This window comes from Gorilla gorilla, chromosome 4 (assembly GCF_029281585.2).
Source record: "Gorilla gorilla gorilla isolate KB3781 chromosome 4, NHGRI_mGorGor1-v2.1_pri, whole genome shotgun sequence".
In the NCBI taxonomy this organism is placed as follows: Eukaryota; Metazoa; Chordata; class Mammalia; order Primates; family Hominidae; genus Gorilla; species Gorilla gorilla.
Window position 1 is genome coordinate 106622218 of NC_073228.2, and position 24357 is coordinate 106646574.

At 35.3% G+C, this 24357-nt stretch overlaps 1 protein-coding gene and 1 long non-coding RNA gene across 8 annotated transcripts in view; one reads left to right on the forward strand and one right to left on the reverse strand.

Moving 5' to 3' along the window:
* Positions 1–24357, forward strand: part of PAM (peptidylglycine alpha-amidating monooxygenase) — a 277732-nt gene that overhangs the window by 55284 nt on the left and 198091 nt on the right. The gene's annotated exons all lie outside the window — the stretch shown is intronic.
* LOC134758574 (uncharacterized) overlaps positions 1–24357 on the reverse strand; it is a 47931-nt gene that overhangs the window by 16234 nt on the left and 7340 nt on the right. The window contains exons 2-5 of the long non-coding RNA XR_010133915.1: positions 21022–21098; positions 16603–16679; positions 11283–11379; positions 8737–8877 (exon numbers count right to left, since the gene is read on the reverse strand). This is a non-coding gene — a long non-coding RNA (uncharacterized lncRNA). The remainder of the gene's footprint in view (positions 1–8736; positions 8878–11282; positions 11380–16602; positions 16680–21021; positions 21099–24357) is intronic.

The window sequence follows — 24357 nt, forward strand, 5'->3', positions numbered from 1 at the left end:
GCCTGGGCAACAAGAGCGAAACTCCATCTCAAAAAAAGAAAAAAAAAAGTTAAGTCAAACCACTATCCAAAAGAATTAGAAAAAGTTCTGTGGGGAACATGGACTTGGAAATAAACATTTTGTCCAGTGGTAGGAGAAGCTTGGGTTGTGAGGGACTGGTTAAGTGCTTTACTCAGTTTTCTGTGTTCACTCAGTGGCAGAGCGAGGGCTGATTGGAACTGGTGCCCACCCTTCTACAGGCCAGTTTTCATTTTCATGGCAGCATACTCTCTAGTTGGAGTTGAGCACTTTTTCCTAACCAACCTTTAAACTTATTTTCTCCCAATACAAGAGTGATGAAAGTAGCATAATAACTATTAGTTTTCTACTGTTGGCTGTAACAAATTGCCACCAACTTGGTGGCTTAAAAAGTACAAATTTATTATCTTACAGTTCTCTTGGTTACAAGTCTGACACAAGTCTCACTGCACTGAAACATCAAGGTGTCAGAAGGGCTACATCTCCTTTCAGGAGGCTCTAGGGGAGAATTCCTTTCCTTGTCTTTTCCAGCTTCTAGGGCCATCTGCATTCCGTGGCTCCTGGCCACCTCCTTCCATCTTTACAGCTTGCAAATACAGACTGAATCTTCACTTTGCCATCTCTCTGGTTCTCTGCAGCCAGGAAATGTATCCACTTTAGAAGAGTCATGTCATTAGATTGGGCCCACCTGGATAATCCAGGAGACTCTCCCCGTTTTAAGACCCTTAAACTTAATCACATCTGCAAAGTCCTTTCGGCCATGTAAGTTAACATATTCACAGGCTCCAGGAATTAAGACATGGATATCTTTGGGAGCCATTATTCTACCCGCCATAGAAGGATAACAAAATGCGTGGCCGATTTAATCTACATTAAATTCACACATCTGATATTTTTGCTGAAAATCATAAATTAAACTAGTGATTGCCGATAGAGACTATGAAACTTTGACCTAATTCATTGGATGTAATCATCCCCAAGGATATTAAAATGCCTCAAGATAATTAATGTGGGAAAATCAGATTAGAAAGAAATGTTTCACCAACTCAAATGTTCAAAACTCTTAGGTACAGATGGGAGTCTCGTAAAGTGACACTATTCTTAGTTTAATATTTTTATTGAGAGGCTCACATCAGATGAAGTTAATTAAACAAAACTGATTTGGGACTGCAAAATTTCCATTAGTTAACTCCTATGTGAATCAGCTGGGGTTTTTTTAGAAACAGAAGGGTAATACCTGGGCCACTAGAGAGCCAAATGTGAGATCTAGTAACCCTGAGTTTTGAATAACACTGTCATTTATGGATCTGGCATTAAGCCATATGAGTCACAAAACCTAGCAGATGAATCTGACAGTTATGCCCTATACAGTTTCCTAGGAAAGGTACAATATATACATTAATCAATAACTTTAAACATGAGGGCAACAGCTGCAAAAATAGTTTCTTTTATTGTTCACATCCTGTGTTTAAGCCAAATGATAGCACATGGGTCCATCCACACAAAGCATAAGATAATTTATATCTAGTAGCTGTATTTTAACTTCTGCTAAATACAAGTGGTAAAGATGCAGAAGAGAAACTACTGTAGTATGTTAGTTTTGGACAGAAAGCCTAGATTTACATTTTGCTATGGTTCTCTGAAAAAAAGGAGATGGAAAGAAAACCAACTGTTTTCCTACACATATTCTTTTTTTATTTTTGGAATCATTTCCTGGAGAAAAACTAAATAGTACCTTAGGACCCTTGCTTAGACAATGGCTTGTGAAAAGCACATTTCTTTGCAGGAAGTAATTATTTTGACACTGATTCTTTTTCATACCACAGTGTACAGCAACCTTAGGATTCTATGTTTAAAAAATCTGATTTTATGTCATTATGAGATTGATTTGTCAATCAAAATACCATCATTAAAGGAGAGATATTATTTAACAATGAAGTTAAAAATGAAAATCAGCTGGTTCTTTCATTTAATAAATAATGAAATAGCAATCTATCAAAAATATCTCCATAAATAAAATATACATTTAGTTATTTCTTTATGTACATAGTAAGCTCACTTCAATGTTTAGTTTCTTTTATCTATCAATAGTATATACTAATTCAAGTGCTCATGTAAATAAAAACAAAACCCAAATACCTTTAAACATTTGAATATTTTTAAAAAGTATACAGAATATTCAATTTAATATGTATTTTATCTTACTACAGTAAATTAGAGAAGAGAGGAAATCTATTTTGCTTATTTGAAAAAAAAACCTCACAGAGCTGTTGCCTTCTTTGTGATAGAAGAGATTGTTTAATCTTTAAAACATTTTGAACTGACTCAGTTGCTTTACTAATCCCTTTACTTTTTAAAAATTATCTTAAAAGTTTATCTTTGAGAGAAATCAGAGATAAAGGAACTAATGGAGATGAGAGTTTTGAGATTTTGAATCTTTCTTGGTCAGTGGGCGTGGATAAAATAGAAGCAGACTTCAAAATCAGAAACTTCAAAGATCTTGATTTCTCACCAACTATATTGAAAACCAGTACAGAGTTTTATTTCCAGGGGGAATTTTTCCCAATGATGGCAGTAAAGTCATGCAGCAAGTGAGCAATGGAACTAGGAAGTTATCCTACGTCGTAACTGCTCCAAAGACATTGCAGATCAGAGAACCATTGCAAGCTCTCCTCATTTTTCTCACTGATCTTTCTCACTTAATCTCACTGATTCAGTTGTTTTTCTTTAATTTATTGTTGCTTTAATTTTACTTCCATCTTTAAATGAGGGCGAAACTTGCAGAAAGACATGCAATTATTGAAACTGTTTATGAAGAAAGTTGTTTTACTTTAATTTGTGGAATGCCCCATTTCTGCCAATGTCTGCTATGGAAATGAAATTCTATAACTGGAACAATTTTTCCATTAACTCCTCTAAAACAGTCTGCTTTGGAGTGAGGGTTAATGGAAATAAAGGGTACTCTTTCTGCAGGCAAAATCTTGTGACCTGGGGCAAATAGGGAGAAGAAAGGTTAAGCAGCAATACCTTAAAGGGCATGAAGCCATAGGAACAGATGGTAGCCATCTTTTGTGGGGGGTTTGCTATGACCAGTGCACTGGGGACTAGCCAGATTGAAAAGCTTAGAGAAGACTGTGCCCCATACCTGTTGCTTACTGTTTGTCATAGATGATTTTACAAAAATTAAGGAGTCTGTGGTAGGGGTAGGAGACTGGTTCCTGGATGTAGCCCCAGCAATGCTGGGAAATAGAACTGTTCCCATGTGCTTTTTCTTTATGCCAAGGGTGCATGAGGGGATGGCAACTGGAGACCATCAGGTCCCCTTTAGTATTTATAAGCAAGCGAATGAGCTCACTAACTCAAAGATTTTAATAAATTCAAACCTTCCAATAAGAAATTTATGCTGCAATTTAAGTTCAAAACTTCCCAAGAGTCTCAGTAGAGAAAATGACAGAGGAATATGATTTACTAATGGTACTATTAGAGTACAAGAGTCAGGTGGCATTGTTTACCTTATTGCCAAAGGTCAGTTCTGTCTTCTTCAATCAGAATACAATCCAAGCAATTACTATTGAATGCCCTCACGTGAGTGATGGTGCACTAAGTACAATGCAGAATTAATCAAGGGACAGTGTGACCTCAGATCTCAAGTAGTTTAAGCCAAAAGCGTCTCTCTCTCCCTCTCTCTATATATACATATATATTGATATATACATATATATTGATATATACATATATTGATATATACATATATATTGATATATACATATATATTGATATATACATATATATTGATATATACATATATATTGATATATACATATATATTGATATATACATATATATTGATATATACATATATTTATATGTATATAGAGGATAACTTTCTTATTACTTAAAAGCTATTATTGTTTTATTTTCATGGTAATTTTTGCCAAGCAGCAAATTGCAGTTGGGATTTCATAAATTCATTTTATTTGCATTCAGTGAAAGAGTATATTTTTCTTAAAATTCTAAATTGATGTATTTACTTGATGGCAGATCTGCAGTTATTCCATTAAGCTTTGTATCTCTGCCCTGTGCTTTCCCAACCCCCATCACACTTGCCTGACTGTAAAACTCACATATCTTTCTTTTGTGTTCTTTCTGTGATAGAGTTTTCCCCTCTTTCTTATACAAACCCATGTGTGCAGCACACATGCACACACATGCACCCCCCATACACACAGTTACTTTACGATGAACTGTTCTAAACCTAGTCCTTCTCTTTACTTTTATTCCTCTATCTTCCTTTAGTCTCCCTATAACTTGTATTTTAAGCAACCAACTCCTATTTATTGCACCCCTACTGAATGTAAAACACTATGCTACACACTGGGGCCTCCCCGTCATTTCCCCACTGCAGATCCTTGCTTCTACAGTTAACAGTATTTCCTTCTGATGGGGACAAGTTAGGTAAAATAAAGGAGATAGTGGGCAGAAGGAAAGGATGTTGTTGGTTATAGAGCGAAGAAAAAGATAGAAACCAGGAGAAAGGGAACTGAAACAGAGCACCGAGATTGTGTTGGGATTTTGGAATCGTGTTAGGGCAATAGGAGGAGGTAAAGAAGCAGCAGCAGCAAAATGTTTTTGAGTGTTTTATCAGGCATTTTATGGTGAATAAAATAGATTACTATATTTACACATTGAACCTTCTGCATTAAATTACTAGTTTATCCTTTTCAGCTAGCTAGAATCCAAGTTTAAACACCCCCAAACCTTACTTACATTTCTTTGATATCACTGTAGCTATTCCAGTATCCTGCCCATCCTCTGGCCCCCATTTCTCCCTTTCTCTTGCTTAACTTTTAAAATGAAGTCCCTATTCAGAAAAAACTTGTGCTTCCTAAATGAAACCTAAAGAGGAAGTTGTTCTTATGCCAAAAATCAGCGTATATCTGACTTGATTGTTATCTAGAGTTATCTCCTAACATGTTAGCTCCATGAAGATTTTCTGATTAGGTTGAACTGTTGTTGAAAGACTGGTGGTGCAGAAACAATAAGTTGGCATTTGTCCAAACTTAGTAAAGTGTTGAAAGTTGGAAGAGTAACTGATTTTTCTAGTCACTGTAGTTTTCATTATAACAATCTCCTTTATAAATTTGGTTTGCAGCCTACATATTTTTGTATCATAGCAGATTTTGCACTGGTTATCTAGTTTAAAGTTTCAGTATTTGGGATTTTTTCATCTTTTCAATAATGTCAAAGAAATGTTGGGTTTAGCGGTTTTTAAACTTGGGATCTGGAAAAAAGAAAAAGATCATTCTTGATGAAAGGTTTCAGTGAGTCATCCAGAAATTTATACTTATGCCTCCTGACAGCCAGTAATTATTGGATTGCAGTTATTTTTCAGAGGTGTTTACTCCAAGTTGAGGTTTTATGTTATTGATGATCTGAATCATGAGTTTAACTCTCATGTTAATCCAATAGTTTAAGTCATCTGCCAGCCTGTGTAAAATTACTATTTTACCACTGGACACACATTTTAATTCTTTGCCACAAAAGCAGCATTGGGCTCAGAGAATTAAGGCATTCTCTGCCTCAAGGAACTTACATTATAGGAGGAGAGAGAAGATGAGAACACAAGGACTATGATGCCACACTGGTACAAATGCCCCTATTTCTTTTCTCCCCTTAGTAGCAAAACTGCTCAAGTACAGTCTGGGCATGTTGTTTCCATTTCTTTTTCTCTTGGTAACTCTTGAACCAACTTTTGAGAACCCTCCTCTCCTTCAAAGCCACTCACATCAGGATCACGGGTGGCTTCAGGTCAAGAGAGTGGTCAGTGTTCTGTCCTCCGCTGACTTGACTTTTCAGCATCATTTGGGACACGTAGTTTTTCTGTACTCCAAAAAGTGCCACATTCACCTGGTTTTCCTTCACCCTAACTCACTGTTCTTTCCAGTCTCATTTGCTCATCATCTTCCTGACTCTAAAAGTTGGAGTATCCTAAAGTTCAGTCCTACTTTCTTCTCTATTAAAACTCACTCTCTTCATGATCTTATTCTCTTATTAAAGTCTCATGGCTTTAAATTCCATCCATATGCTGACAGTTTTTAAATTCATATTGCTGATTTGAACCTCTCTCATGAGCTCCAGACAATATATTTCTGCTTGGGGTATCTAATAAGCATCCTACAAATAATATGTCCCAAACTCCTGATCATTTCCCTCTACCAAACTTGCTCTTCTATTTCCTATCTCAGTTATTCCAGAAATCATCAATATTAACATGTTGGTATGTATTTGTCCAGGCTCCTATGGGGATGCATGTTTATTTCTCACTCTCACTCATGAGATCATATTGTGTCTGCTGTTTTCTTCCTCTTTTCCCCTCATTTACTGTGAACATGTTTTATATACTCTTAAATATTATTTGAAACCTACCTGTTAGTAGTTACTTAGTTGTACCACAATTTATTAACTAATCCCTTGTAGTTGAACATTAGGTTGCTACCCTTGACTTACTATTATAATTAAAATTTAAAAATAAAAAGAAATACTTCATCACTCTAGTTTTGTACTATCTCAATATGGTGGCCACTTGCTACATGTGGCTGTTAAGTAATTAAATATGGCTAGTCCCAATTAAAATATGCTCGAAATGTGAATGCACACCAGATTTCAAAGATGTAATTTGAAAAAAAGAAGGTACAATATTTCATTAATAATTTTTATATTACTTAGTGAAATAATATTTTGGTTATATTAGGTTAAATGTGATATATTTTTAAAGTGATTTCATTTTTGCCTTTTTGCTTCTGAAAAAAGCAAAATTACTATCAGAAAATTAAAAATTAAATGTATGGTTCACATTATATTTTTATTGGATGGCACTATCATTAGTTCTTGCTTAGATTTGTGTAACAGCATTTTAACTTGTCTCCTGACTCCTGCGGTCTAATGTCAATAGAGTGGCCACAGTAATTCTTCCAAAACATATATCAGCTCATGTCTCTCCTCTCCTCAAAACACTCCAGAGGCTTCTCATCTTATTTTTTAGTAAACCAAGTCCTCAGAAGCCACGTCTTAGAAAGCTGGTCCCTGTCTACCTTTTGACTTTATTTCTCCCTATCACAAGCCAAACATATTTCCATGTTGGGCCTTTTTAATTGCTCCTCCCCCTTCCTAGAGTGCTGTTCCTCCAGGTGTCTGCAGGGCCTGTGCAGTCGCCTCTTTCAGGTCTTTTCTTTGTAAAACCTTTACCAAAAACCTACTTAAACTTTTTTTTTCTCAAAAAAAAAAAAAAAAAAAAGACCTATTTAAAATTATGACCTTACCCTGCCCAACTGATCCCAATAACCCCTAACTCTTTTTCTTGCTTTTTAAAAAAAATTCTTAGCACTTGTCAAATCTAACATAACATATTGTTTTCTTATTAATTACATTTATTTTTCTGCTTTTCCCCACCAGAACATAAGTTGCAGAAGGGCAGGAGGCTTTGCTTTATTCACTTTATTCAATGTAGCAACATAACAAAGAGTATAATGGATTATATTCTACTCCAAATTTAGTAAGTTAGCATAGTAAATAACCTGTTATATAGAGAACACACAGTTTCTTTCAAAAACAATCGTGAGATATGGCCTCTAGTCTTACAAAAATTAACAGTTGAAAAAAAAAAACGAAAAGGTAGCATACCAGTTATGTAACTGTCAAATGGTTAAACCTATTCTGCCCTTTACAGACCTTATCCCAGTGACGTCTTGGTGGCATATGACACTGTAGATCACCATTCCCAAGAAATAAGTAGGCATGAGGAAGCATTATGAACTGTCAAGTGTCTTTGCTCAGGATGTCCTTTGTCCAGTATGCCCTTCCCTCTGCCTCATTTGTTCCAGAGAAAGCCTACTTATCCCTCTGAAAGTCTCCCCAGGTCCCAGCAAGATGACTTCTTCCCTCCTTTGTGCCACCAGTCATGCAAGGTCTTGTTGTATGTGTGGCCTTTTTTTATGTTCAGTTATTTGCTAGACTCAGATCCTTCAGAGCAGGTGTCATCTTTATTTACTTTTATGTTCCAAATCTCAATATGTAATAAGCACTTGATAAATGCTTCTTGAATGAATCAATTTCTTTTGTTATGAATGCACATTTAGAGTTTGGAAATCTTTTCATCATATTTGTGCACACATACCTCTTCTCAAACTTAAAAACATAACGAACTGTTGAGACTGATATGAATCTCCGAATTTACTCTTTAATTCTTGATGCCAAAATATTTGATGGTAGTGAGAGGGCGAAAGAGAATAACTGAGCTGGGAGGATACAAAATAGAAAGACAGAGGAGAGCTGTTTCTTTTTAATCTCTCCTATATTCTTTGCTGCTTGCTTGCACTTTGCAGTCAAACAGATCCTGAAACCCTCCAAAGTGGAAGTGCAAACCTTACGTTATAATTGTACTTGCACATTTTCTGTTCAAGTGATGAAATATGTGATGAAATATGGTGAGTTCCAGAATATATTCATTTATGAAAATAATAGCAAACAGAAAAACAAAATAGAACAACAACAATGAAACAACCTACCATCGTTTTGGTGAAAATGAGCAGGGTGTCACTTGCTAGAAAAGTTTTGAAAGTGCTGGTGTGATAATATGAATATATTCACAAATATACATATAATAGTATAAATTTGTATTTATATATTTATATATATTTATAAATTTGTAAATTTTCTCACCTTATTGAATTTTAGTAGGGTGACTCTTAGGTATCCAAAATATTTGTGTATAATATTTTATTTTTTCAGGTATTGCCTCTTCACTTTAATTCTTTCACAGACATTAGCATTGCCTTAAAAGAAACAATGTAAACCATTGCACTGCAATAAAATAGAAATATATTTGAGAGGACAGTCATTCTACCACAGATTTTGTTCTTAATCAACAGTGCTCATATTTTTGTTTTTTGGCCAGTACTATATATAGGGATTTCTCCTTTCATTTACGAAAGAAAGTTCATGGTATGTCTCGTACTCTGAAAATGTGCAGTTCTGGCAGTTACCCTGGATGGTTATGCTATCATAATTAAAACACAGATGGAGCTCATTTCTTTCCCAAGTGTTTGATTGGCAGACACTCTGTGATCAACACTCCTCTCTGCTGAACACATCAGCACCATCTGCCTTCAGTCTGCCTAGAGAGGGTGGTCGTAGTAGAATTTCCCCATCATCGCATGATACTTTAAATAGAGTATTTTCCTTTAGCTGAAGGCATCAAATAATTTATGCAAAAAATACATATATTTTTATCACTGTTGGTTTGCAATTTAGTGAAATATTTATTAATAATTGTGTTTTTAAAAAAATTCATGACTCCTTTTCTCCAATTAAAATATTTAGAACATAGCATAAAATCACATCTTGGAAAAGTTAAAGTTTCTAAATAAATTGAGCTGATGGGGCATTTTGTTTTTAGTGAGATTGTTAGAGATGATTTCAAATCAGGGTCCTGCGTGTTGTTAGAGATGATTTCAAATTAGGGTCCTGTGTGTTGAACCATTCATGCAAGAGCTACTGACAAATGGAACTACTTCAATATATTCTCTCTTAAGCCTAACATTAAAATAGTTTCAAAAGAATATGCTCATTTTAAAATTTTTATAACTGTTAGATTATGATAAATGGTACTTCTTGGATATCATGGTAAGAAATGGAAAGAAATTTATGCTCACCCAATTTTAATGCAGATAAGTGAATGTGGGTTGATAATTATGTAGAAAAAGATACATTTAAGATATTGGAAGCATAGGAAAAATGGTATTTTTAAGAAGAAAAAAAGATAATTATTTCATTGTCCTAGAAACATTTTGCAATATATGGTACTTACACAAACATATAATCTAGATTAATGAGGAATACACATGTATTATGCATAATAACATGAATTCTGTATATAATGAAATAATAATGAAAAATTGGTTTGAATTCTACCTTCCCTGTCCACATGGATAAGTAATTATAATTGACAAGATGAAAACATGCTATGTAGTACTTATGGGAAAAACAGAATGAATTAAAGTTTATTCCACAGAATGTTAGAACAAAGAATAAAGGAATTAAATTTAAAAACATTCTGAAGAGCTCTGGAATACACTCATTGCTTTGGTTCCTGTGGAAACCCACTTACAAGAAAGGGCAAGAGTGACTTGGATTTTGGCAAGAATTTGAGGATTAGATTGGTAAAGCTAATCACTTCACAGTTGGAGTGAGAAGATGAGTTTTGGAGGTGAACCAACAGAAAAGAAGGAACATAGTATGAATATATAGAAATTTGTCATCTTCTGTACCTTTAAAGATAAACTCTGAATTAGATTTTCATTTTGTTTGACTATATAATCACCTCTATTAAAGCCTGGAATTTTTCAAGGTAAGGATTGGAGATGGGAAGGGAGAAAGAAGAGTTTTAACCTTCTTTAAGAGACGTTTTAGCTTATGTAAAAACCATTTATCCTGAGGAGCTTACATGCTCATGAGGGAAAGAATGAGGATAATTTTGATATGAAGGACTGGAATAAGTGTTATAAAGAAAGTGGAAGTTCAGAGAAAGGAGAACGTTCCCCACTTCAGATGTATGTCTAAGAACACCTGAACACAGACTCACTCACTCAAGTCCTCTTTCTCTGACTGGCGCTGTCTTCATTCCCAAACTATTTCTTTCTGGGCCAGTTTTATTTTGTGTTGACATTTTCTATATAGTTTACATTTACAAATACCCACTTGTACAAATACCCCTTATTATGATTATACATATAATATGGATCTCCAGAGAACTTTATTAAATGTCGTTTGGTTAATAACCAACATTTATTGAGCACCTACTGTGTATCAGACACTTTTCTAAGCACCTTTTCATTTTACTCTCACAGCAAACCTATGAAGAAAGTACTATTATAATTACCTTATTTTGCAAATGAAGAAACTGCCTAAAATGACCCAGTTAATCCAGTAGAGAGATTGGGATTACTTGGACAGACTGGCTCCAGATTACCACACAGTAGATCCCCGTAGGTTCTTGGAAAAACTGTGACTTTAAGTGAAATAATATATAATGAAAGCAATTTTACCATAAGCAGATTTAAGTTTCTGCTGCATATTTCTGGTCACAAAAACAATATCAAACTTCTAAATAAAAACCTAAATTGCTTCTCATATTAAACATTGAAATAAGTGTGAGTTATACATACATTTAAGAACAACTAATAAAAGCAAGTAAGATAATGATTTACCCAATTTGGGGGATTCAGTCAGTGATGGTAGTTGTAGTGGTGATGGGTTAAATCCAGAGATAAAGGTCTTCAAAGAGAAAATTGTCAGGCACAGCTCCTACCAACATGCAGATAAAAACCAAATAATAACGATTATGGCCAGCCCCCTGAGCACTTTCATTTTGCATCATTTATTGTTGTACATTTGTATGATTATCATCTACTTCACACATTTTTATTTGACAATAATTTGTATTCATTTGCTCATTCATCTATTTATTTTCCAACCTGCCTATTCTAATTTAGAGTCACAGGTGGCCAAAGCCTATCCTGGCAGCTCAGGGTACAAGGCAGGAACCCACCCTGGACAGAATGCCATCCCACTGATGAGCACATACACACATTCACTCATGCTGATTCCAAGCGGGACCATTTAGCCAAACCAGTTTACCTAACATGCACAGCTTTGGAATGTGAGAGGAAACCAGAGTACCCAAGAAAACTCACATAGACATGAGGAGAATGTGCAAACTCCACACAGACAGTGCCCTAGCCAGGAATTGATTTTTTTTTTCTCCTCATCAACTTTATAATGAAATGAAGGAAACATTATTTGAGGACCTGCTATACTCTGGTGTTATTAAAATAGACCCAGTTCCCAGAACTGCCCTAAGTGTGAAGAGTTAATGCCTCCCCAGGATTAAACCCAAGGAAGGGGCAGCAGGGAAGACTGAGAAGATACCCTTAGAAAGAGCAATTAAACCAAATGCAGGAAAGAGCAGTGAGAAGGGAAATTATCATTGGAGATCCTGGGTGAGGAAGCCGACTTTGTAGAGCAGAGTCACCTGCCCTGGCACAAACTCACCTTGACCCATACACAGACTCCTGCTACATGTGCCCACCTGGATTCCTCCCCACTCATCCCAGTCCATGGCCCTACCCCACCCTCTATGGCCAGTCTAAAGGACTGATGTGCAACCAAGAAACAAAGTAAGGACAAGCACTCCTTTAGTGGAAAATAAGTTTTATTTCGTTTTTTTCCCCCAGTTGAAAAAGATTTCTGAGAAGCTGAGCTAGGTATTGAGTGGGATGTGGAAAAGTGAATCTCTGACCTTCAACCATGATAGCAGAAAGTGCATTGGACTGAGGGAGCCTGAATCCCCTTGTCTTAGTCTCAGGCTTTAGCTAACACTTCAGAATTAGGTTCCTGATGTTTGTATATTTTGTCACCAAAGCTGAGAGTTTGAATACTATCAAAAGTTGTTACAGAATAGAGTAAAATCACAATGTTTACTTAGCAACACTGAGTTGAAATAGAGTCATAAGTTGCTATAAAAATCTTGCTAAATTTCAGGGAAGAACTTTTAAAAAAATAAGTAAAAATTAATGTTAAACCCTTACTTTAAAAAAAAGATCAAAGCCTAAAAGTTTTTTCTCCTTAAAGTATTTCAAATATGTGACCATCACATATAACTCTGGTGTGGGAAATAATTAGACATGAAAGACTGAATAACTGGGTGATTCAGACTTTCCTACATCTGTGACTTGATTCCTGAAAGGAACGCTGGAACAGATGTCAAACTATAATCAGAGTGAGCAATTAAAACCAAGTAATCTTAGAACCTACTTAACTAAGAATGAGAGTTATGGACCTTCTTTTATTCCATGGGCATTTTCTTCTAAGAGTGAGCATTAAGAAAGAAACTGAAATATGACCCAGAATTAAGCTCTAAAGTCCAGTAGTCCTGAGTTTATGTACTGTAAACACTTATAATCTATGCTCATAAGTGAACTTTTAATAGTCCTGTTCTCATGTTCACTTCATAGAGCAGAGTCTGAACTTGTTATATGCAGGTCACAGAAAGGGAACTAACTGTATCTCAAATAGACCCTGACCATGAAAAAGATACCAGTTCTGCCCCCTTCTTTGTTTAGGAGAAAAATACTCAGAGTTTCATTATGTAATCTTTTCTTTGTATGTTTATTAAACATTAATTCAGCTTATTTATTGTTGTTTTAAAGAGCACCAGAAATGGAAACATGTAAGTTGACATTTGGTTTATTGAAGCCCTACAAAACTAGCAGATGGTTTAGGGAAGCAGCATTAAAGATGCTATTGATCCTTAATTCAAGACCATACTTAATGCTGCATCTGGAAGAAGAGCTATTGCAAGAAAAAGGCTGTTGAGTTCGAGACTATGTTATTCATAAATATTTAAGAAAATATGAGGCAAGTGTTCATGAGCATAGTATACGGAACCAAATAAATTCTGTGGCGAGGAGGGTTCTGCGAACATTTCTAAATCTGTAGTATTTATTCATATCACATTTCAATAAACCTATGAAGAATACAATTTTATGAAATCAGCCAAAACTTTATAGCTACATTGTTTTATCTTAGTCATTCTATGTACAAATGGAAGGTGTAATATGTAATAGTCACTGGGATAGTCATTTTGTATTTAAACTTCCTTATACCAAATACAGAATCTCCAAGTTTTTGTCTTTAAATATTTTCCCAACACTTAACACTATATTTGATAGTGATTAAAAAGCTGAGTATAATTAATTGGTACCATGTATAACTGTGATAGCTGCATCTGGTTACTTTTCCTGTTACTCACATTACTCTGTTTTGCTATAACCACTCTATTTGTGAAAGTTTTTATGCTGCCTGCTCAATACATGCTAAATGTTGTTTTTAGTGAGAAAAATGAGATTTCAAAGCAATATCAAATACAGGTGACGGTGTTTCCTAATTAGTTTTATGGACATAGAAACAAATCACTTAAAAAATTCACAAGCTCTGGAAATGCAAATTTTCTAAAATAAGGACTCACTCTAAATAAAATTTTATATATTATAAACCACATAGTTAGCATATTATTGCCAGATCTAAAAACCTATATGTAGTTGCTAAATTAGGCTTTAGAGACCCTGCAAGATTTTGAAATGGTCAGGAAGTGGGAAATAACCCACCACTGACACAGACATTGATGACAGACTTGTGCTGGCTTCCTAAGATCTAAGAAACTGAATAGCTAATGAGAAAGCACCTTTCTTACCTGAGCACTAATGTTATGGTACCTTTGTAGGCTCGTGACCTGTAACATTTCAGCGTCTTGTGTAAGTTAACAGAAAAAGAAACAATCTAATTTAAGTCATTTTCAAATATACAAATTAAATGGCTAATATTTTTATTTTAAAAATCAAACATTTTCTTTCAGAGCTTCAAAGAAAACTTGGATAACGGATCTCTCTAGATCCATCCAGGTGGTTTTAGATTCTGTAATACCTTTACTTCAACATCGCTGGCTTTCAATCTAAAACTAAAAAATTTATCTTTGGGTGAGAAATTAAATATTGTCCAAATCAAATATATTCTTAATAGTCCAGGAGAATAAACTCAGAAGAGAATCAAAGATAATCTTAGAAGGAACCCGGTTGCTTACTGTGTGCGTATGTATAAGATCAAATATCAAATGCCAGATTTTAATGTCAACATGCGATGCTGGGAAGAACATTTAATATAGAGTCGTGAGAAACGGGCCTGGAGTTCAAGCTCCAGGAGTACGGGTTGTGTGAACTTGCCCAAGTCATGGCACCTCTTTGATCCTCAGTTTCAATACAGAGAATAAGAGTAATGAAAATACTACTTCAATCCCGGACAACATAGTGAGATTCTATCTCTACAAAAATGAAAAATAGCCAGGTTTGGTGGCATGTGCCTCTAGTCTAGCTACTTGGGAGGCTGAGACAGAAGGATTGCTTGAGCCCGGAAGTTAAAGGCTACAAGTGAGCTATGATTGTACCACTGCACTCCAGCCTGGGCAACAGATCAATACCCCATCTCTAAAAAAGAAAAAGAAAATAATACTGCTTTCTAGAGTTAGAGTATTATGAGAAATAAATGAGATTGTTCATGAAACTGACTTGTGCTGTGTAAAACCTGGGTTTTATTTCTAACTCTACCATTTCCCGGCTTTGGATAAATTACTTAACAAAATAAAGCCTTGTTTTTCACAACTTTAAAATGAGGATAATAAGAATACAGTGTTTGCAAACTGATTGTTAACAAAGTATGAGCTCAATTCTTAGTTACTATTACTTGCTATTTTTACTAAATCTCTAAAAATGTACTTAATGTCATCTAGAGATTTAAAATGTTATAATAAAATTTTATTTTTTTAACTTACTTAAAAACTTACTTCCGTATTTATTTTTACTTGAAAATTTGTTACTCCATATACTTTCTTACAAATAACTTTTAATCTATGTATTTATGTGGAATGAGACATTTTCTCCCTAAACAGATAGTGTCTGCTCTGTATGTAATTTTTGAGCTTTATGATTCAAGGGACTTGAGTAGAAATGGATATACAGGGTCCTTTCATTGTTTATAATTTGCTATCGCTAATAACAATTTAAATATAATTTGTTTTGTTGGTGGATTTGGTATAAAACAACCGAGGAGCTTGTATGACTTTGTAGACATAGGGTAGATTTTTTTAAATTTTGAGAGGAAAAAACATTCGAGGGCACTAAGAGCTGCTGGTGCCCTATCTAGAGAACGTATTTGAGATGCACCAGAGATCCCCTACCTCTTAAAATCCATTTAGAGAGTCAGCTGCAAACCTTTTCTCGGCTAATGGGATTAGCACTCTGTTGTAACTGCAATCCTTAAGGATACAAATTTGTTTCTGAATGTTGTAGCTAGTAATCTTATGCTCCTTGACAGGTCTTACAGTGTAACTGCCACTCTTGGAATGGAAAATGCAGACCTCAGACCTCTCTCTGTCTGCTAGGTTAGGAAGTTCAAAGACTTTAACAGGAAGTATTCAGTCTTGAGGAAGTAAAAATTAGCTGCTCCCCACCTTTATTTTTCAATGATATTATTGAAGGAATGTGATGAGTCACCTACATTTAGAATACATATAGATGCTTTTATAAGAGAATTTTTCCTTGTAGTACCCTTAATTTTTAGTACTTTTAAAGAAAAGAATGCTAAGAAATATTTTCTGTTTAAGTATATTTGTTGATATTTAAAAACCTTCTGAACCAGATAGTTTGTTCGGAATTCAGTATTAAAGGAATAAAAGTCAAGAACTGTTTGTGGTTCTTCTCTTTGCTATCCTCTTTCTATGAGACAGCTCTTATTTCCCTGGATGGACAATATGCATTGAGCATTCCTAATCCAGAAATCTGAAATCTTCCAAAATGTTAAATTTTTTGAGCACTGACAGCTCAAAGGAGGAGCATTTCTGATTTCAGATTTTCAGATTAGTGATGGCCAGCTAAATATAATGGAACATATTCCAAAATCCAAAAAATAATCCAAAACCTGAAACCCTTCTGGTCCCAAGCATTTTCTTGATAAAGGATATTCAACCCATGTAGGTATGCTGAGCCACTGTGATCCTAGGAAAATAAAACAAGATAACATTTTAGTAATTTTTTTACACACCTTCCTGATACATTCTAATATTTTCTTCTGTTTTTAATTTTATCCTCATGATACAAATGATTATTGAATATTATTAAAATATTCTTACTTTAAGAAAATGTCTATAAATTTGAAATATTCCAAGTCTGTTTTCATGAGGCGTAATTTTTTATAGCTAGGATTCCAGTGGAATGTAAAATAAAAATTACAATATCTTTTGAAGCTCACTATGATTTTAGCATTAAAAACCACTCTTGGACTTCATTGAGTAATTTACATAAAAACAAATATTAATGTAGTATAAAGCTGATATTTATTTTAATTTTTCCTTTTGAAACTATTCTCAATTCTTTCTTAAATGTTCTACTCATGGCCATGCACGGTGGCTGATGCCTATAATCTCAGCACTTTAGGAGGCCGAGGCCAGCAGATTGCTTGAGCTCTGGAGTTCAAGACCAGCCTGGGCAACATGGCGAGACCCTCTGTCTACCACAAATACAAAAGAAAAAAAAATAGCCAAGTGTGGTGGTGTGCATCTGTGGTCCCAGCATCTCAGGAGGCTGAGGTGGGAGGATTGATTGAGCCTAGAAGGCGGAGGTTGCAATGAGCCCAAGATCTTGCCACTGCACTCCAGCCTAGGTGACAGAGCAAGACTCTGTCTCAAAAAAAAAAAAAGTTATATTCATATCCTATTCTTCTTGGATATACTATATTGACTATACATTTACCTCATCTTGATGGCTTCTGGTCCTATGAATATTGGCTGTGTCTGTGCTATAGGGACCATGTGGTGTGCTCTAGGGAACACTAGCTGCTGCATCAGAGCCTTTAACTGCTATCTGTGCTCTGATTGGCCTAGTGTAGGTTACTTACCCTCTCTTGCTTCTCTAATCTATAAAATGGGGCTAATAATACACATCTAGGGCAGTAGCAAGGGTTACATGAAATTGCATTGCATCTAACAGTCTCTGGCATATAGAAGGTGCCCAATAAAGTTTAGTTTCATGGTTCATGGCAGATAGAAATGTAAATGTCAGTGTAGGAGATTTAGGATTAGAGCTAATGTAGCTGTGGCCTTGGTAAGAGTTGGTTGTTGGCTTGTTTACTTTTTATTTTACAAAACAAATGAAACTATGTAATCTCCAAAGTAGTAGAATACAGCTCTCAGCCTAGGCTGAAAATATATATGACTTAATCAATTGCGTTTGCATATAAGAAATTCCTACCTCAGGGTTTACTTATTTTTTTTGAGACAGAGTCTTGCTATATTGCCTAGGCTGGTCTCAAATTCTTGCACTCCAGCAATCCTCATCTCAGCTTCCCGAGAAGCTGGGAGTACAATCATAGGGTTATTTTAAAGACTTAAAGATATATAACAATTCAAAGAGTTTAGCACTTGCTAAACACTCAGTAAATGGTCATTAATATAAAGATGCAGCCCTCTCAGTAAATGATTATTAACATAAAGATGCAACTGTTGGGATACAGGTTGTGTACTCTAAATTTTGACCGAAAGTCATACGTACAAAATGTATTCTCGGTACACCAACGTTAAATGGTTATAATTAACAATTAAAGTTGCTAAATTTTGAAAATATGTTCATATAAACAACTACCTTTTTTTGGATATTTAGTATATAGTCTTTAAATAAGAAAGCTGAAAGTGAGCAACTGGGAGGTTTTTTTTTTTTTTTTTTTTTTTTGAGATGGAGTCTTGCTCTGTCACCCAGGCTGGAGTGCAGTGTCACGATCTCGGTTCACTGCAAGCTCCGCCTCCCCGGTTCACGCCATTCTCCTGCCTCAGCCTCCCGAGTAGCTGGGAATACAGGTGCCCGCCACCACACCCGGCTAATTTTGTTTTGTATTTTTAGTAGAGACGAGGTTTCACCATCTTAGCCAGGATGGTCTCGATTTCCTGACCTCGTGATCTGCTGGCCTCGGCCTCCCAAAATGCAGGGATTACAGGCATCAGCCACCGTGCCTGGCCGCAAATGGGAGTTTTTTGTGGTTAGAAAATTGTATTTGTGAGAAATAATTCTGAAAATGCCTTTTATCTACTTTATACAAATTGTCTCTGTATATTATCTTTAAAAATCTCAGAATCTAGAAAGAATAGTTTATCTTTCTGGGCCCTAGAATCATACCAGATAGATGGGTCAATATATTATACAGATCTTAGAGTTTGAGAATTCTGCAGATACCTTTTATCAAATTTATACAAACTGTCTCTGTATATGACCTTTAGAAAATTTCAGAATCTAGAAAGAATACATAATTTATTTTCTGGGCCCTAGAGTCATACCAGGTAGAAGGGTCAATATTACACAGACCTAGCAACACGTATAGATTTTTTGGGGGTCTACCTGCTCTAGGTAAATATTTCTGCCTGTACTGGGGCTTATGTGCAGCTGCCATGCACTGGTGTGACAACTGGTTGCATGGCTGGCATTCATTCTGATTAATCACCAATGTAATACCAGTTGTTAAATATTTTGAATATTACCTAGAAATATTTATATCTGTACCTGCATTGCATCCCCATTTTCTCATTTAAGAGTAGCATAATTGTTTTTTTCTTTGTCTTTCACAGCAGGAGGATTGAAGTCATTAAGGTAGATGGTTTCTACCCGTTGGTTAGACTTTTCTACAAAACTACAGTATCTGCTAGGTTGTGGCTTATTTCATCACTGTACTGAATCTCACTACTTTATACAGGTCAGGGCATCTCACCACTGAAATGTATTGTTGAGTACCTTCATCATTGTTTATTGAGCTTTTCATAGGGTTTTTCGATATAGAACTTGTAACTGCTTGTTCATTCTTCTCCACGACTCTTCTCTTACTACACCCTCAGCTCAGTTCCTTTAATGAGAAGACATTCTAGGAAGTTCTGGGTATTAAGCTGGAGTGGTGGAGGTCTTTGAAGGAGGTTTGATATTGGAAATCAGATTCACTTTCACAAGGAGCCAATTTAGCCAATTAACACCCTAACATGTGATTTAACACCATCAAGTCCCCAAGTTGCCAAGAACGTGGCCCATGCCTATTTCCCCTGGTATGCTGTCTAGATTGCTGAATAATGTTTGTCTTCTATTAATTAAGAATTCTGTACTTGGCAAATTAAGCATGTTGGCAAATTAAGCATGTTTGCCTAAACAAGTCCCACAAATGTGATAGGAACATTAGACTTCTGACTCTGTATTTTGGATGTTTTGTTTTGTTTTGTTTTGTTTTTGGTTATCTGAGAGTCTGAGTTACAAGGTAACTCAGAAACCAGCTCTCTCAATTAGTAGGTCAGAATATGAAGTTTGTAGTAGTTACTAACCCAAAGACAGATAAGTTTTAATCTCTGTTTCAGCTTTGTTCAGTGGGAATTTTGGTCACTTGGAGGCCATACATTTGACATCCTTCAGTAAAATCAAAGTCACGTAGCTAGTTTGTGGCATAGCCTGGACTAGAACCTGGTTCTTTGGATTTCTAGTCTCACTTTCATTTTTTCCTAGTCACTTTATTATAATGTTCATGGAAACCGTTACTTGAATACATTTTTATAACCTTGTAATCCATTATGTAGGCATGAAAAATTAAGACTTTTGACATTTTTATTATATGCAAAGAAAGTAAAAATTATCTTGTTAAAAATATCATCCTTATTATTCAACTTTGAAAACATAGAAAAGATGTGTGAAAGAGAAATGTAGCTTCATATGCATATCTTTTAAGTATGACCCTTCATTATCGAGCTCTTTTTTTTTCTTTTTTATTACAAAGTATGCCATGAGCTTTTTTAAGGACACATTTTACCATAGATTAAATCTTTGAGGAATTAGCTTGAATTATTTATAGGTAACTGCCAAAACATGCTAATATCCATGTGTGTGAAATATAAATATGTTTATCAATAGCTGAGAGTAATTGTTTGTATCATGATGTTAGGAATAATATAGCTATATTTCATGCAGTTTTTAAAGCCCAGTTGATGTAGTTTGTGTATTTCCCTGGCTAACATTGTTGGCACACAGTAAATTTCTAACAATGATGATTACTCTGCCTCCGTACAGTATTCACTTTGACTAGAAAAAATTTACTACTATGCTAATGTGGTACAATTTTTGAAGTATGTTAAGATGCTAAGTAAATGTTATGGCATTGTGTTACAGTATTATCATTTTTTATAGGAACTAGTCTTCTCTCTCTCTCTCTCTCCCCCTCTCTACCCCTGTCTCATACATGTACTACACCAGTCATTCATCTTTCCTATGCCACACTCATGTTTTCACCTTACTGACTAAATAACCAGTGGTATCAAAGTTTTACCTTCCATTGAAATCCAGCCTTTAAGGATGGTCTCAGAGCCGTTCCCTTCATTATACTGTGCAGTGGTTCTTCAGAATCTGAAAATTTGTAAATGTCCAAATTATGATTACAAGTGTCCAAACTTTGAAGTGTGTCATGGCATTTGAGTCCTACTTTGTATCTAGCAGTGTCAATTATTTGGGGACGCACAGTGATTCCTGTTTTAACAAAAATAATACTATAATATTATTGGAGCTAGCATCCTTTTAAGGCAGATTTGACATTGATCATACCCATAGCTAGGACAAAGCCAAGCTGGTCATTGTAGTTTCAGGGGGCATGCATGTCCACTTCCTCCCAATTAATATCCCCATTTTCTTTGATTCCTATGTACAGCAGTTCCCCCTTATCCACAGAAGATACCTTCCAAGACACCCCACTAGATTCCTGGAACCATAATAGTACTGAATCCTATATATATTATGTTTTTCCCTACAAATACATATCTATGATAAAGCTTAATTTATAAATTGGGACTGTATAAGATTAACAACAATAACAATAAAATAGAACAATTATAACAATCTACTGTAATAAAAGTTATGTGAATATGGCACCTCTCCCTAAGTATCTTATTGTGCTGTACTATGAGTAATTGAAACTGCAGAAAGTGAAACCTCAGAAAAGCAGGGACTGCTGTACTGCCCTTTATTTTGTAATAATAATATATATATATATAACTTTCCTGAAAGAACTAGTTGGAGGAATAAGTCCCAGGAAACATATTCACATGAAATGTAATAAACCACACAACCTGTGCACAGAACCGATACTGGACAAAATGGAGAGCAGAACAGCTAAGTGACTAGGAACACAGGTTTTGAGGCAGACAGTCCTGGTTTGAAATCTTTTCTTAGAGACTTTCTGTCACCTTGAACCAATTAAAATCAAGACTGTTTGACTTCACTTAGACCAGTGTTTTCTTATCTGTAAGATGGAGATAATACTGTTTCATGAGCTGTATTATTAGAAAGATTAAAAGAAAAGTAGGTTTAAAAATTGAGCAATTTGCCTGACATTTAGTCAATGCCTGAAAATGTCAATTAATATAACAACAAAATAGCAATACATAGGACAACTGAAAAGAGAGAAGAAGTGAATAAATGAGAAACTGAGGACCCTAAGGGCAAATTTTGTGCACATCATATCTTTGCCAGTAGTTCTTCCTGTTTACCTTCTATTGGTTGGGGAAATTTAGAGGCCATGGCTGATAATATTGTGTCAGTGCCTGAGCTCTGCTTTGTGTTATTTATAAATATTTTTGCTTATTTTTCTTGGATGATGCTATAAACAGTGATTCATCCTCCTTAAATGGAGTCTTTGTTAATTGAAGATATCTGCCTTCGAGGGGCTTTTTTGTAGAAACAATAAGGATATACAGGAAACAGTTAAAATATAAAACTTATTACATGAAGGTCATCAGGGCTACAGAATAATGTGGAAGGGAAAGAACACGTTGTGGGGATCAGATTCCATGTAAAGGACAGCTCCACTTTTCTATTTCGATGTGGACATTGAGATAAAATAGCATAAAAGTATGTTTGACACCAGGGCTCAATAAGCATAATCCTGACACAGCTACTGTAAAAATAATCTTTTTAGCAGATCTTGTTTGTAAGTTTTTAATTTCTTAGAAAAAATCAGCATTTTTTAAAAGTATTTGGTCCATCCTCACAAATACTTGAAAGACAGCTAGAGACTTAGTTTCTTCATGTTCCAATACATGATTCCAGAATTACTAAAGAGGACGATGTTGGATTCCTTACCCCTGTCCCCAGGAAGCCACATTTTCTGAGAAGAGATCCTACATTGGGCTATTTTTGACTTTCCAATAAGCTGCTATAGTGTAATGGCCAATACACAAACATTATGTGTTTGTGGAAGCAAAATGGAGAGATAATAGAATCTTATTCTCCTCTATATTGATTTCATATGGAGGAGAATCAAAGGCATATATAATTGATTTAATTTTTTGGATTTTAAAATTTCAATCAAAGATGGGTTCAAAATGTGTTCTTTAATCCTCCATTGATATTTGGTCACATAAAAGGTTTTATGAATATGTTGGAACTTGCCTGAATTTAATGCCAATTTACTGATATACTAGGCGTATTTTAGTTTATTTTGTTTTGTGGTGATTTTTTAAAAAAAGAAAAATTGTACTTTTGTTCCTCATTATGAGTGTAATCTTTCCCCCTTCTTTTTAGAAAATTTAACTTTAACTTGAGTACAGAACTCAACAGAGTTTGTAATATTATAGTTTACAGGTAGCTTGTCCATGTCAAAGTTGTATATCAATTAATTTAACAAATATTTGTTTATGATCTTCTATATTTCAGGCACTGTGCTAGGTACTGGTGGTACAGAGAAGTCAACAAAACATATACAAATCCCTTCTCTCATAGAGTGTTCAGTCAGAAATTAAAGTGATAAGAAAAACAAGTCATATTGTAATGGGACTCAATACTTTAGAGCAATAGAGGGGGAGTTGGGATGCCAGGAGCCTGGGGAAGGGTTACACTTTTAAATAATGAGGTCAAGGAAGATTCACTGAGAAAGTGACAGTTGAGCAAAGATCTGAAAGGCAGTGAGAGAGGAAACCACATGGATACATTGGGTGAGCATATTCTTGGCAGAGGAAACAGCAAGTGCAAAGATGCTGAAGTAGGAGCCTGCCTGTGAAAAGAAAAGGAGGCCATTGTGCTGGGAGAACTACCAGGAAGGGAAGGGTGGAGGGAAGAGATCCCTGGGATGGGATAGGGGTGGAAAGGTAGGTTCTGTAGGGCCTTTTGACTGCTGTGTATTGAGAACAGATTGTAAGGTACCAATGGCAAATCAGGGGGATGAGTCATGAGGCAGTTACAGTAACCTGGACACAAAGATAGTGTCTACCTACTGTGCATTTAATGCTGCATGTATTGTATGTAGAGACCAAGTACAAAGAGGTCCTTTCTGTTGATTTTTCGGTCTGAATTCTTTTCCCCTTGTGGTTCAAATCTTACATGGAAGGGAAGGAAAAGTCAATTACATGTTTCACAATTTTTAGTCATTACTGGTAATAATAATAATAATATGAATCTTGCATGTATATAGCACTTTGTAGTTTTCAGGGCTTTCTTATATATATTTTCATGCCTAGCCCTCAAAATAGCCTACATTGAATGGGTAACAGCTCTGAGGTTTATAAGACGTACCCAGAGTCATGTAGTGATCCCTTCTCTTTTCAGGATATTGACTTTGGTGAATATATACAAACTAAATAATAATCAATAACCATCTATTTGTGGAGAAGAGGTT